General features: G+C 48.3%; 1 protein-coding gene across 4 annotated transcripts in view; it reads left to right on the top strand.

Moving 5' to 3' along the window:
- The window catches only part of SLC31A1 (solute carrier family 31 member 1), a 44,564-nt gene that overhangs the window by 21,187 nt on the left and 10,578 nt on the right, over positions 1-12,799 (top strand). Inside the window, exon 1 of one of the 4 annotated variants that reach the window (XM_043530639.1) lies at positions 8,280-8,299. The exons of the other annotated variants lie outside the window; for them this stretch is intronic. The gene's annotated coding sequence lies outside the window, so the exon portion shown is untranslated. Of the gene's footprint in view, positions 1-8,279; positions 8,300-12,799 lie in introns of those variants that run through there. 4 annotated transcript variants of the gene reach the window in all.

Raw genomic sequence — 12,799 nt, 5'->3', positions numbered from 1 at the left:
AGAATGTTTCAAAGGGTCACATAGCATTTCCTGTGGCTCCTGTCCCACAGGGCTGGCTGGGCTTCCCTCCTCACTCCAGGCACTGCAACCCCTGGGGTCCCCGCGCCACTCAAGGTTGGCTTAGCCATCATGATGATGGGAGCCCAGGCAGGCCAAATCTGAGTGAGTGGCCCTGCAACCCATGAGCCAGCTCACAATTCCGCTATCACAGATTTGGTCCAGTCAGGGGGGTAGGGCCAAACCAGAGCCGAGAACCAAGCCCAGCCAGCCTCATAGTGCAGGAGCCTCTGCTGTGGGGTGAGTGCTGGGCAAGACCCAACTGAAACCATCTCAGGGCCCCCACTCTCAGACTATTTACTGGGTCGTGACAGGCCATAAACATTTACAGATGGGCCCTGAGCCCAAGAACCACTGGTCTAGAGACTTAAAAATGATTGTACTGACCTGTGGAGGGTGTGTTTCTGTCACTGCCCTCTGCTGGATGGAAGGTGTCAAAGGTACTGTAATGTTCATGGAGATTCTCCTTTAGCTCAAGTGATACAGGTTTGTGGTTCTGGAACAGCAGGATCTGGGTTCTCCCCTAGTTCTTACATAGCATGAGGGGATGAAATTGGGAAGAAAGGGGCATCCTGGACTCCCCCGTCCTCTCGCGCCACCTGTCCTGGGGAGGCCTGGGGGAAAGAGGGGAAAAATGGTCATATGATGTACACACAGAGAAAGGTGAGGGGCATGGGGGAGAGCAGAGTGAGCAGTGGAGAGGAGATAATGAATGCAGTGTATGGAATAAATGAGGAAGGAGAGAGAATGAAGCAATACTGGAATGAGGGTGGAGATAAGATAAGAGGGGGAGGGTGTAACAGAATGTAACCATGTGTCCACACCCTATGCACTATCTTAATAATCTTTTTACAAAGTACATTTTGTGAGATATCGTTTGAAAACTCATGATTAGCTGGTCATTATTATCCTGATAAAATGTATATGACAACATTGCATGTGATGTTACAATATTCCACTGTATGGTGTTGTTAATACGTGTTCCAAACCACAGCCCTACCCAAGCAGAAGTTGGCATACAGGGCTGTCTTAAACAAAGGAACATGTGCTCTGCTTAATTTGCATTTAAGCAGTAAACAGGATCATCAAGCAGGAAGAGAAACAAAGGGACTCTCTAATAGGTGAGGAAAAAGCAGCAGGGAACATCCTTCCCTGTTGACGCTTTGTCTCCTGAATCTCAGCCGGAAATGGTTTTTCAAGAGGCGGACTGATAATACAAAAAGGAGGGACAAGCGCCCCAAGGTCCGCCCCTTTATAGCATTCACGGCACCTGAAGCAACAAGACAAAGGAAGTGCTTGGTGGATTCTAGGGAGAATTCTAGGGATTCTAGGGTCCTGACCTAAGAAATTTGGTCAGTAAAGCTGCTGAGAGCATGTGAGAGAACTTTTGCTTCGAGTTTGACATAGTTCGGTAAATTAGGCACCAGTTGAGTTTTATCTTTCTTGTAACCATTTCTGAATTTTATTCCTCATTACACGTGTTCACTTAAAATCTCTCTGTTTGTAGTTAATAAACTTGTTTTATTGTTTATCTAATTCAACGTGTTTAAATTGAAGTGTCTGGAAAACTCCATTTGGGGTGGCAAGTTATGTGCATATTATTTCTATTAAAACAATACCAGACTTCATATAAACTTGTATTGCCCAGGAGAGGGCTGGGCAGTACAGGACATACCCCCAGTCTTAGATTTTTCTCCCAGAAATGTATGTTGGAGGCACCTGCAGCAGAGGGGGAAAGGAGTCCAGGAGAGCTGGCTGTATTTTAAAAATCCTTATTGAAGTTACAGGAACAAACCATCCCGATGTGTAGAAAGAATAGTAAATATGGCGGGCGACCAGCTTGGCTTAACAGTGAAATCCTTGCTGACCTTAAACACAAAAAAAGAAGCTTACAAGAAGTGGAAGATTGGACAAATGACCAGGGAGGAGTATAAAAGTATTGCTCAGGCTGCAGGAGTGAAATCAGGAAGGCCAAATCACACTTGGAGTTGCAGCTAGCAAGAGATGTTAAGAGTAACAAGAAGGGTTTCTTCAGGTATGTTAGCAACAAGAAGAAAGCCAAAGAAAGTGTGGGCCCCTTACTGAATGAGGGAGGCAACCTAGTGATGGAGGATGTTGGAAAAGCTAATGTACTCCATGTACTTCACGAACAAGGTCAGCTCCCAGACTAGTGCACTGGGCAGCACAGCATGGGGAAGAGGTAACCAGCCCTCTGTGGAGAAAGAAGTGGTTCAGGACTATTTAGAAAAGCTGGATGAGCACAAGTTCATGGAACCGGATGCACTGCATGCAAGGGTGCTAAAGGAGTTGGGGGATGTGATTGCAGAGCCATTGGCCATTATCTTTGAAAACTCATGGCAATCGGGGGAGGTCCCGGACGACTGGAAAAAGGCTACTGTAGTGCCCATCTTTAAAAAAAGGGAAGAAGGAGGATCCGGGGAACTACAGGCCTGTCAGCCTCACCTCAGTCCCTGGAAAAATCATGGAGCAGGTCCTCAAGGAATCAATTCTGAAGCACTTAGAGGAGAGGAAAGTGATCAGGAACAGTCAGCATGGATTCACCAAGGGAAGGTCATGCCTGACTAATCTAATTGCCTTCTATGACGAGATAACTGGCTCTGTGGATGAGGGAAAAGCAGTGGACCTGTTGTTCTTTGACTTTAGCAAAGCTTTTGACACGGTCTCCCACAGTATTCTTCTTCCCAGCAAGTTAAAGAAGTATGGGCTGGATGAATGGACTATAAGGTGGATAGAAAGCTGGCTTGATAGTTGGGCTCAATGGATTGTAATCAATGGCTCCATGTCTAGTTGGCAGTCGGTATCAAGCGGAGTGCCCCAAGGGTCGGTCCTCGGGCCAGTTTTGTTCAATATCTTCATTAATGATCTGGAGGATGGCGTGGACTGAACCCTCAGCAAGTTTTCAGATGACACTAAACTGGGAGGAGTGTTAGATACGCTGGAGGGTAGGGATAGGATACAGAGGGACTTAGACAAATTAGAGGATTGGGCTAAAAGAAATCTGACGACATTCAAGGGACCAAATGGCTAGGCAGCAGTTCTGCAGAAAAGGACCTAGGGGTTACAGTGGACGAGAAGCTGGATATGAGTCAATAGTGTGCCCTTGTTGCCAAGAAGGTTAACAGCATTTTGGGATGTATAAGTAGGGGCATTGCCAGCAGATGGAGGGATGTGATCATTCCCCTCTATTCGACACTGATGAGGCCTCATCTGGACTACTGTGTCCAGTTTTAGGCCCCACACTACAAGAAGGATGTGGAAAAATTGGAAAGAGTCCAGCGGAGGGCAACAAAAATGATTAGGGGTCTGGAACACATGACTTCTGAGGAGAGGCTGAGGGAACTGGGATTGTTTAGTCTGCAGAAGAGAAGAATGAGGGGGAATTTGATAGCTGCTTTCAACTACCTGAAAGGGGGTTCCAAAGAGGATGGATCTAGACTGTTCTTAGTGGTACCAGATGACAGAACAAGGAGTAATGGTCTCAAGTTGCAGTGGGTGAGGTTTCGGTTGGATATTAGGAAAACCGTTTTCACTAGGAGGGTGGTGAAGCACTGGAATGCGTTACCTAGGGAGGTGGTGGAATCTCCTTCCTTTGAGGTTTTTAAGGTCAGGCTTGACAAAGCCCTGGCTGGGATGATTTAGTTGGTGATTGGTCCTGCTTTGAGCAGGGGGTTGGACTAGATGACCTCCTGAGGTCCCTTCCAGCGCTGATATTCTATTATTCTAACCAAGGCTGCTAAGAGCCAAGGCATGGCTGGCTGGCTGCAGCACACATGGACGTAGTTGGGAGTGACTTCCATGCTGGAGGCTGTTTGTGAGCAGTCCAGACTGGAGGCTGCAGCAGCAAAGCAATATAAAGGGCATCCCAGGTCAGAAGGCAGGGTTGACACAGCTACTCATTAGCCTGGTACAAACCCTAGTGTGTGAGTGAGGGGACTAGGTGGTAGGGGCTGCATTTGTAAGTTAAACTGAGCTTGGGCAGTCATTCAGAAAAAACAAAGGATGGCTCCTTGATCCTGCCTCCTCCCCCCCTTTCACTGTGTGTGCACGTGCTATCTCCTGGTACTGTGACCGTTACTACCTCTGCAGTTTCCTAATGCAGTGTGCGTCTAACTCTGGTAAGAGGTTGTCCCCATTGATGGGCACAATGCAGCTGGAACCACAACTTTTATTCATAGGGTGCCTACATCTTATGAAAACAATGAGGAATCCGGTGGCACCTTAAAGACTAACCGATTTATTTGGGCATAATCTTTCGTGTGTAAAAAACCCACTTCTTCAGATGCTTATGCCCGAATAAATCTATTAGTCCTTAAGGTGTCACTGGACTCCTCGTTGTTTTTGTGGATACAGACTAACAGGGCTACCCCTCTGACACTTGGTACATCCTATGTTGAGGGCTGCATTAGCAGCTTGCCAGGAGCCTGAGAACTGCACCTAATTTGCATTTAAATTGACACTACTCACTATTGCCATACATTAACACTACACATTATTGCCATGCGGCCATCAGGGTTAACGATTAAGGTCCAGTTAACGGTAAGCCTAATGCGTACCGGTTAACCAGTTAACCTTTTACATCCCTACTGGGAAGCTACTAGAGCAATGTATAAAACATTCAATTTGCAAATACCTGGAGGATGAGGGGTGATCACCAGCACCCAGCATGGATTTACCAAGAACAAATCATGCCAAACCAGCTTGATTTCCTTCTTTGACAAGGTAACTGATTTGGTGGATAGGGGGAATGCGGTGGATATAATATACCTGTACTTTAGCAAGGCTTTTGACACAGTCCCATGTGACATTCTCATTCGTAAGCTGGAGAAATGTGTATTAAATGGATACATAATTGTTTAAACAACCATAATGAATAACTATTAATGGAATGATGTCGGATTGGAGGGAGGTCTCCACTGGGGTTCCCCAGGGATCTGTTCTGGGTTCTGTGTTGTTTAAAATCTTTATTAATGACCTGGATGTAGGTATAGCGAGCATACTGATCAAATTTGCAGATGACACCAAGGTAGGGGAGATTGCCAACCCTTTGGAGGATAGAGCTAAAATTTCAAAAGGATTTTGATAAATTGGAGAACTGGGCTATCGACAACAAAACGAAATTCCAGAAAGACAAATGTAAGGTGCTACATTTAGGAAAGAAAAGCCAAATGCACAAATACAGAATGGGGGATAACTGGCTTGGCAGCAGCGCTGCTGAGAAGGATCTGGGAGGTGTGCTGGATCACAACCTCAACATGAGTCAGCAATGCAATGCTGTTGCAACAAAAACAAATGCAATTTTAGGTTGCATTAACAAAGCATGCAAGTCATGGGAGGTGATAGTACCACTCTACTTGGCAGTGGTTAGGCCTCAGCTGGAGGATTGTGTCCAATTTTGGTCACCGCAGTATAGAAAGGAGAAAAATTGGAAAGGATCCAGATGTGAGGGACAAAGATGACCAAAGGGATGGAATGCAAGCCATACAAGCAAAGGCTGAAGGAACTGGCAATGTTTAGTTTGGAAAAATGGAGATTAAGAGGGGACACGATAGCTGTCTTCATATATTTGAAAGGCTGCCATAAAAAGATGGAGAAAATTTGTTCTCTCTTGCCACAGAGGGCAGGACAAGAGGCAATGGGTTCAAACTACAGCACAGCAGCTATAGATGAAATCTCAGGAAAAACTTGAACTGTAAGAACAGTAGGACAATGGAACAAACTGCTTAGGGAAGTTGTGGAAGTGCCTTCGCTGGAGGTTTTCAAAAGGAGGCTAGATAGCCATCTGTTTAGCCACAACAAATCCTGCATTTTGGCTAGATGACTCCTGTGGTTCTATGATTCTATCTCTCAACCCCCCTGTATCTCCGTCTTTGTTGAATTGTATCTACACCCTTTCCTGTGCCTCTCAATATCCCTTCCCCATTGTTGTTTTTATGGCTGAAAGCTTTTGTCTGCCATCCAGTATTGCTCTCTGCTGTCTTGCAGTACAGTAGAAACTGCTTGTAGTAAACTCTGCTTGAATAAAGCTTTGTTTCATAGAGTTCTGTGGCATTGTCCTTGTAGGGAGGTATTGTCCTTAATTCCCTATTTCGTCTCCTATTGTGTTGAAAGTTCAGAATTGTCCCTGGGAAATCTGAACAGGCTGGAAGATTAGGACTCTCTGTTTATGGGGGGAGTAGATTAATTGAGCTCTACTGACTGGACGAGTTTTTTTCTATGTTATGAAAATAAATTCCATGAAGGAATGTGATCCTAATCCTATTAAGAGGAAGAGCACTGGCCTCTCCTCTAGTGGAGGGTGTGCGTGTGCCTGCGCATACGCTAAGTTAGCTCCAGTGAGTACCTCCTAAAAGCCCGTCTGCAGCTCTGTCTCTGGGGCAAAGAGAGAGAATGTGGATAGGTCAGATGTAGGCTGTCATGCCATCTAGTCCTCCCTGGCCTTTCTTTGATAAGAGTCTCATTAAAGCCTAACTAGTGCTGCTGTGTTCTCTGGCTTCCCTATCAAAATTGTGCAGCTTGAGGAAATGTACATGAGCCAGCATTTGAACCAAGCCCCTGCTCAAATCAGGCCATTGTTTTATGTGTGCAGAAGCAGAGTGTGAAAGCTGGTGGGCCTCCTGCCATGGAACCTACACACAGTTGGGTGTGGAAGGCACAGCTCTGTCTGTCGGGAGGCATGAATGTGGGTAAAGAGAGAAGGAAACAGGAGACGGGGAGGAGGGAGAGAAACAAAAGTTAGGGAAAGGGAGGAAAGGGGGCAAAGGGCAGCAGCAGCGGCCCTAAGAAGGGGAGATTTCCACTGAGTGGTGTCAAATGTAAAAAACAATAACAAAAAACCACCCTGTTACTTACTGCATATGGCCAGATTCTCCCCAGATCTCTGTGAGGCTGCCTGGTGAGACCCAGACCCTTCCAGTGACTGCTGGCAGGGAGATCCGACAGGCACTGAGGAAAGCTGGAGTCCTAAACTCCAGCCCACGGACTGTATTTAAAAGTGGAAATGGGCCCACGAGTTGGACATTTCTGTACTTGAACCTGTCCTAATAGACCCTCCAAACCCTCCTGCCGTGCATAGGTGGGGATCTACTCCATCTTTCTCAGGAGACCGGTTCCTATAACCTCTAGGTTTGTCAGGACTAGGATGATCTCCGAGGTTTGACTGCACATGGGCTAACGAAAAATGCCTGGGACTGGCACAGGTCAGCCTGGGCTGTTACAGGCCACCATGGCCCTGTGCAGTAAGGAGGCAAGGCAGATCCCTTGGGCCCGTAGCAAGGGGTGCCAGGTCTGTGCAGTAATGCTCCTAGGCTGAGGTTTTCAAAGACCTCTGGAAATCTATCTTAAATGGTAACAAGGCTGTGAATTCTTTCAATTTTTGTTCTTTAAAAAACAGAAGCCCCCAATTCTGGTGCATGCTGTATGCAGCTGCCCAAATGCCCATCTCCCTCACTTGCCAGTCTGTCCTCGTCTCCCTTTCTCCAATCCCATTGCTGGCTTCCACCCTCCTTTTCAGATCACATCCAAGCCACTCATCCTCCCCTTCACAGCTCAACACAGCTGTGTCATGGCCACATCCCTGCTCTCCTCGCCTCCTGCCCCTCCTCTTTCACTCCCGCCTAGCCATTTCTGGCATCTCCCAGCTAAACAGTCACAAGGGCTGCCCTCTCCTCCTTTTAACCCCCAAAGACCCACTTCCCCATGCCTTTTGAGGTGGATCAGGATATCAACCTGTCGCATCCTACGTACTTCACTGTTTACAGCCACTGTGATCCTGGGTTGAGAAATACTGTACAGAGTCCAGACCCAGAATGACCTTCCCTTGCTGAGCTGGAAACCCAAGAAATACGGCTTTAGAACCCCAACTCATGAAATACAAGTAGGTAGAATATGCTGGTTGCTTTTGAGTGTACCATCAACTATCTCCTTGGGTTTAGTGGTGCCCAGGAGGCAGGGTTTTATTTGGAGAGGAAGCGTTTGAAGCTGGCAAGGGTGTCAGGAAATGGAATAAATCAGAGGCAGCATTCTGGTCGTATGATGACTAGCTCAGACCATTCACTGAAGACCACAGGTTGAGTGAGTGAACAGTGCTGCAGTGTGTCTATGGACTCTCCTCCCCCTCCCGCCTCTGGGTGGAGTGTCTTCCTTTGAAAAGCTCTGAGCTCGAGGGTGGCTGCTCAGAGTGAGTCAGGAAGGTTGGAAATCACTGGCTGCCAGCTGGACTGCTGTAAGTAGACTGCTGATAACTGCCATGTATTTCTTGTATGTATCGCTTCTTAGCGTCACGCAGGACTGGAAGATTCATGGCTTGGGAATGGCACAGAAACAGTGTCTTTTGTGCTTATGACTTGTCGACAGTTCAGTTTCTCTTCTTCTCTAGGTTTGCTTTCAGGGCTTTCATTACAGTTTGGCATCAGCTTTAAATCCTGAAACTTTTGCTACCTGTTCTGGGGAATGTAGAGATTAGCTGGCTTTAGTTTGTGAACCACTAAATGCTGTCCTTGCTACTAAATCAACCCTGTCGGGAGACCCATTGACCACATAGTAGTCCCCCAAATCAGGAACACTGTCCCCCTGTGTTGCAAGATGGAACCATCTGGGGACTGATGTGGTAACTGTGCCCCCTCCCAACATGGCTGATACATGTTTTGTCACTAGGACCTCTGACAAACAAACACTATTCCAGGAATAGAGTAAATAACCCTCATATAAGAGAAACCTGTTAGGTGTTTTGCAAGGGTTCCATTCTTCTGGGCAGTAGCCAAGGAAATGGATGGCTTTTTTTCCTTTGAATAGCTGAGGTGTGAAAAGCTACACAACTCTATTGTGTGGAGCATGTTTAAGTGCTGTGGGAGTTGATTATTTTTTGGTTATGCCCCGTGGTTATATCAGTGATGGGTACTAATTTCAAAGGGGGCTCAGTGTACTGGAATCCGCGTAGCTGTCTGGCTTGGCAAGAAGGGCTCCCTTTGCCCACTAGGAGTCTTCGGGTTTGTCCATGCTGCGGTGGGAGGTGTGGCTGCAGCATGTGGAGACGTACCCAGTCTAGCTCTGGTGCCAAGAGTAGTGAAGATGCAGCAGCACAGTCTTTAGTGTGGGATTTACAAGCCTGCCGGGGACCCTAGGTAGCGACTTGAGTGGCTGGCCTGGGCTGAAGCCTGTGCTGTTAGGGCTTTGCTGCTCTTGGTATTCGCACTAGCTAGGTCAGAGTGGCTGGGTGCGTCTGCGTGGGCTGCAGTCACACCTCTAGTTAAGTGTACACCGGGGCAGGCAAACTTTTTGGCCCGAGGGCCACATCAGGTTTCCAGAATTGTATGGAGGGCCGGTTAGGGGCGGCTGTGTCTCCCCAAACAGCCAGGCATGGCCTGGCCCCCGCCTCCTATCTTCCCCAAGCCCCCTGCTTCTCACCCCCTGACGGCTCCCTCGGGACTCCTGTCCCATCCAATGCCACTGTCCCCTGACAGCCCCCTCGGGACTCCTGCCCTATCCACCACCCCCTGCTCCCTGTCCCCAGACCCCCCACCCCTGACTGCCCCCTGCCGCCCCATCCAACCCCCTTCCTCTCATTCCTGACTGCCTCCCCCCCCCCCCCCCCGGGACCCCTGCCCCATATAACCCCCCCTGTTCCCCGTCCTCTGACCACCACACCCAGCTCCCCTGCCCTCTATCCAACCCCCGCTACCCCCTTACCGCGCTGCCTGGAGCACCCGAGGCTGGCGGCGCTACGGCCGCGCCGCCCAGAGCACCGGGTCAGGCCGCAGCTCTGCAACTCCGCTGCCCGGCCCCCCGGAGCATTGCGCTGGTGGCGCAGCTGAGGCTGCGGGGGAGGGGGAACAGCAGGGGAGGGTCCAGGGACTAGCCTCCCGGGCCAGGAGCTCAGGGGCCGGGCAGGAGGGTCCCGCAGGCCAGATGTGACTTGCGGGCCATAGTTTGCCCACCTCTGGTGTAAACAGACCCTTAGACCGGGCTGAGTGCTTCCTCTTCAGCATTTGTCTGGATCCCTCCCACAGTCTAGACCTTTCATGACCTGTAGTGTCTCTGGGATGTGTGAAGGACTGGCTGCTACTGGAGAGCTTAGCCCAGAGAGGTCTGAGCAACAGGACTGGCTGTCTCTAAGGAAGAGCCGCAATAGACTGTCCTTTACATAGTGTGTGGCCTCCTCAAAGCACCTCGTTCTTCTTAACTGGCCCTTGCAGATCCCCTGGGAAGCAGGGTGTATCAGGATCCCTGTGGTCCAACCAGTGCTTGTCTTGCATCTTCTGAGAGCAAGCTGAGAGGTGGCCAGTCTTCCTTCAGTCGCTATCTATCATTCCCAGTAATACTCTGCTACTCCAGTCCCAGGGCTTCACAGAGTGACCCCACCTGCATCTGCATTGTCTGCATGTTCTGAGAATTGGTTCGGCTCATGGATGGGTGGGGTCGGTGGGTGGGAACTGAGGCGGGGTGTCTGGCCCAAAGCGATGGAGGGAATTGGTGTCCGGAGTTGGGATTAGAGCTCAGGATCTGGTTCATCGTTCCCAGTCCTGTGTGTAAGTCCTGGTCTGCTTCTCTTAATGTCTTGATGGGCCTTCAAATGGAAGGCACTGCCCCTGTATAGAGAGCTGGCCCCAGAACTAAACTGTGATGTGAAAGGGGCAGTAAAACAAGATGCTGAGGAAATTTATCCCTTAACCTATTCTTCCCTTCCCCACTTTTCCTCCTTACCCAGTAGAATACTGTTGAGGATACAGGTGAACCCATTGCATGTGCACATGTGCTAGAAGTGCTGTGTAGACAGTGAACCTGTCCAGATCTCAGTAGTCGCTATGGAATTTTATCTCCTTCCCTGGGTGCGTTAACAAGTGCTAGAGCAGGCAGCAGTGCAGTCCGGAGAGCAAACCTCCCATTCGCATAAAAATACCTGCCGCTGACTGCTGGGTCTGTGCTCCGGACTGAACCTATTTAAAGCTTTTGCCATAATAGGAGCTAGTGTCTGGCCCCAGTTAGACTATGGCTTTGTAAAAGCCGTGCCCCTTGCCTGCAGCCAGCAGCCAGCTTGTTACTCTGGATTGCTCTTGCTTCCTTAAGACTTGTTACAGACCCACTGATTTACTAGAGCTGCTTCTCCAAACCATCTGTTCCCACCATGAGCTGGGGAGAGTGAACATCCTTGATTGTAACTTCAGTCGATTAGTGCTCTCACTATGCAGCCGGGCTGACTTTTTCCCTGCTCTCCAGGGGGGTGACTCTTGTTTTTAAATAGTTTTTCCATGTATTGATTCCCTTTGCACAATGGCTTGAGCTGTCTTACCCATTTACACCATTACCTTACTTTAAGGACTCATAAAATATCTTACTACACTTGGCAAATAGCTGTAGAGATCTTCGGGGTGTGTGCGAGGCAGGGGGAAGAGCAGTGGTCCTCGTTCCTTAGGCAGGTGTGGGGGCTTTGTGTGAACATCACCAAGGGCAGTATTAGACAACTCAGACTTGAAAAAACAAAACCAATCCCCCGCCCCCCAAACAGCACAACAGAACCAAACCCCACCTTCTCACTCAAATATTTCACTGTCATTTTGTTAAGGTAGTTAGCTTTTTCTGAATGCTCCTCCCACTGTTGACATCCTCTGCAGTCCCAGCAACCCAAGACAAAGAGTAAATAATTAAAATCTAAAAAATAATCCCTACTGCCCCACAGGCTTTTACCCGAAAAGGAAGAAGAGCCGAGACTCCCTGGAGTCTGCTAGGGGCTTGGCTATTGCTGTTGATTTTACAGGTCTCCGTATGCTAGGGAGAAGGGTGGCAGTTTAAAACTCTAAGACAGAGGGATAGTTGTTTAATTTGGACACTGGTGCATCCAGGGAAAAGCCATTAAAGACATCAGTGGGGGAATGAAGGCAGTTTTCTGTGGGTTTTTTTTTTTCTTTCATATTATCCTACTGTGGGAAGGGAGGGGTGGCAGAATGCACAAAATCCTCAAACTCTGGAAACATCACTTAATTATTTAGCTTAAAGGGGTTCTCAAACTGGGGGTCGGGACCCCTCAGGGGGTCACAAGGTTATTACATGGGGGGTCATGAGCTGTAAACCTCCACCCCAAACCCCGCTTTGCTCTAGCATTTATAATGGTGTTAATTATATTAAAAAGTGTTTTTAATTTATAAGGGGGGTCACAGTCAGAGGCTTGCTATGTGAAAGGGGTCACCATGAAAAAAGTTTGAGTGCCACTGGATGAGCTAACTCCAGCCTGCATCAGGTTCTGGTGTGCTTATCTCAGCCTCCCCCTTCCACATCCCAACCACCGACTGTGAAAGCTGGGTTTCAGAGTAGCAGCCATGTTAGTCTTTATTCGCAAAAAGAAAAGGAGTACTTGTGGCACCTTAGAGACTAACAAATTTATTTGAGCATTAGCTTTCGTGAGCTACAGCTCACTTCATCGGATGCATCCGATGAAGTGAGCTGTAGCTCACAAAAGAAAGCTTATGCTCAAATAAATTTGTTAGTCTCTAAGGTGCCACAAGTACTCCTTTTCTTAAAGCTGGGTTGTTTCGTCAACACCATTGCCCCTGTATTGAGGACCTTTCTCCATCTCTTCTGCACACAACACTCCCCTTCCTACTCTCTCCTGTAGCTTGTGGCTTTAGGAGGGTTGAGGTGGGTTTTCATTTCACTGGGTTTTTTAAAATTGGATCCTTTAGTTGTGAATAGAATCCTAGACCATAAAGGACCCAGAGCACAGTCTGTTGTA

The sequence above is a fragment of the Chelonia mydas genome, chromosome 16 (genome assembly GCF_015237465.2).
Source record: "Chelonia mydas isolate rCheMyd1 chromosome 16, rCheMyd1.pri.v2, whole genome shotgun sequence".
NCBI classification, from domain to species: domain Eukaryota; kingdom Metazoa; phylum Chordata; order Testudines; family Cheloniidae; genus Chelonia; species Chelonia mydas.
This window is presented reverse-complemented; position numbering and strand designations above follow the sequence as displayed.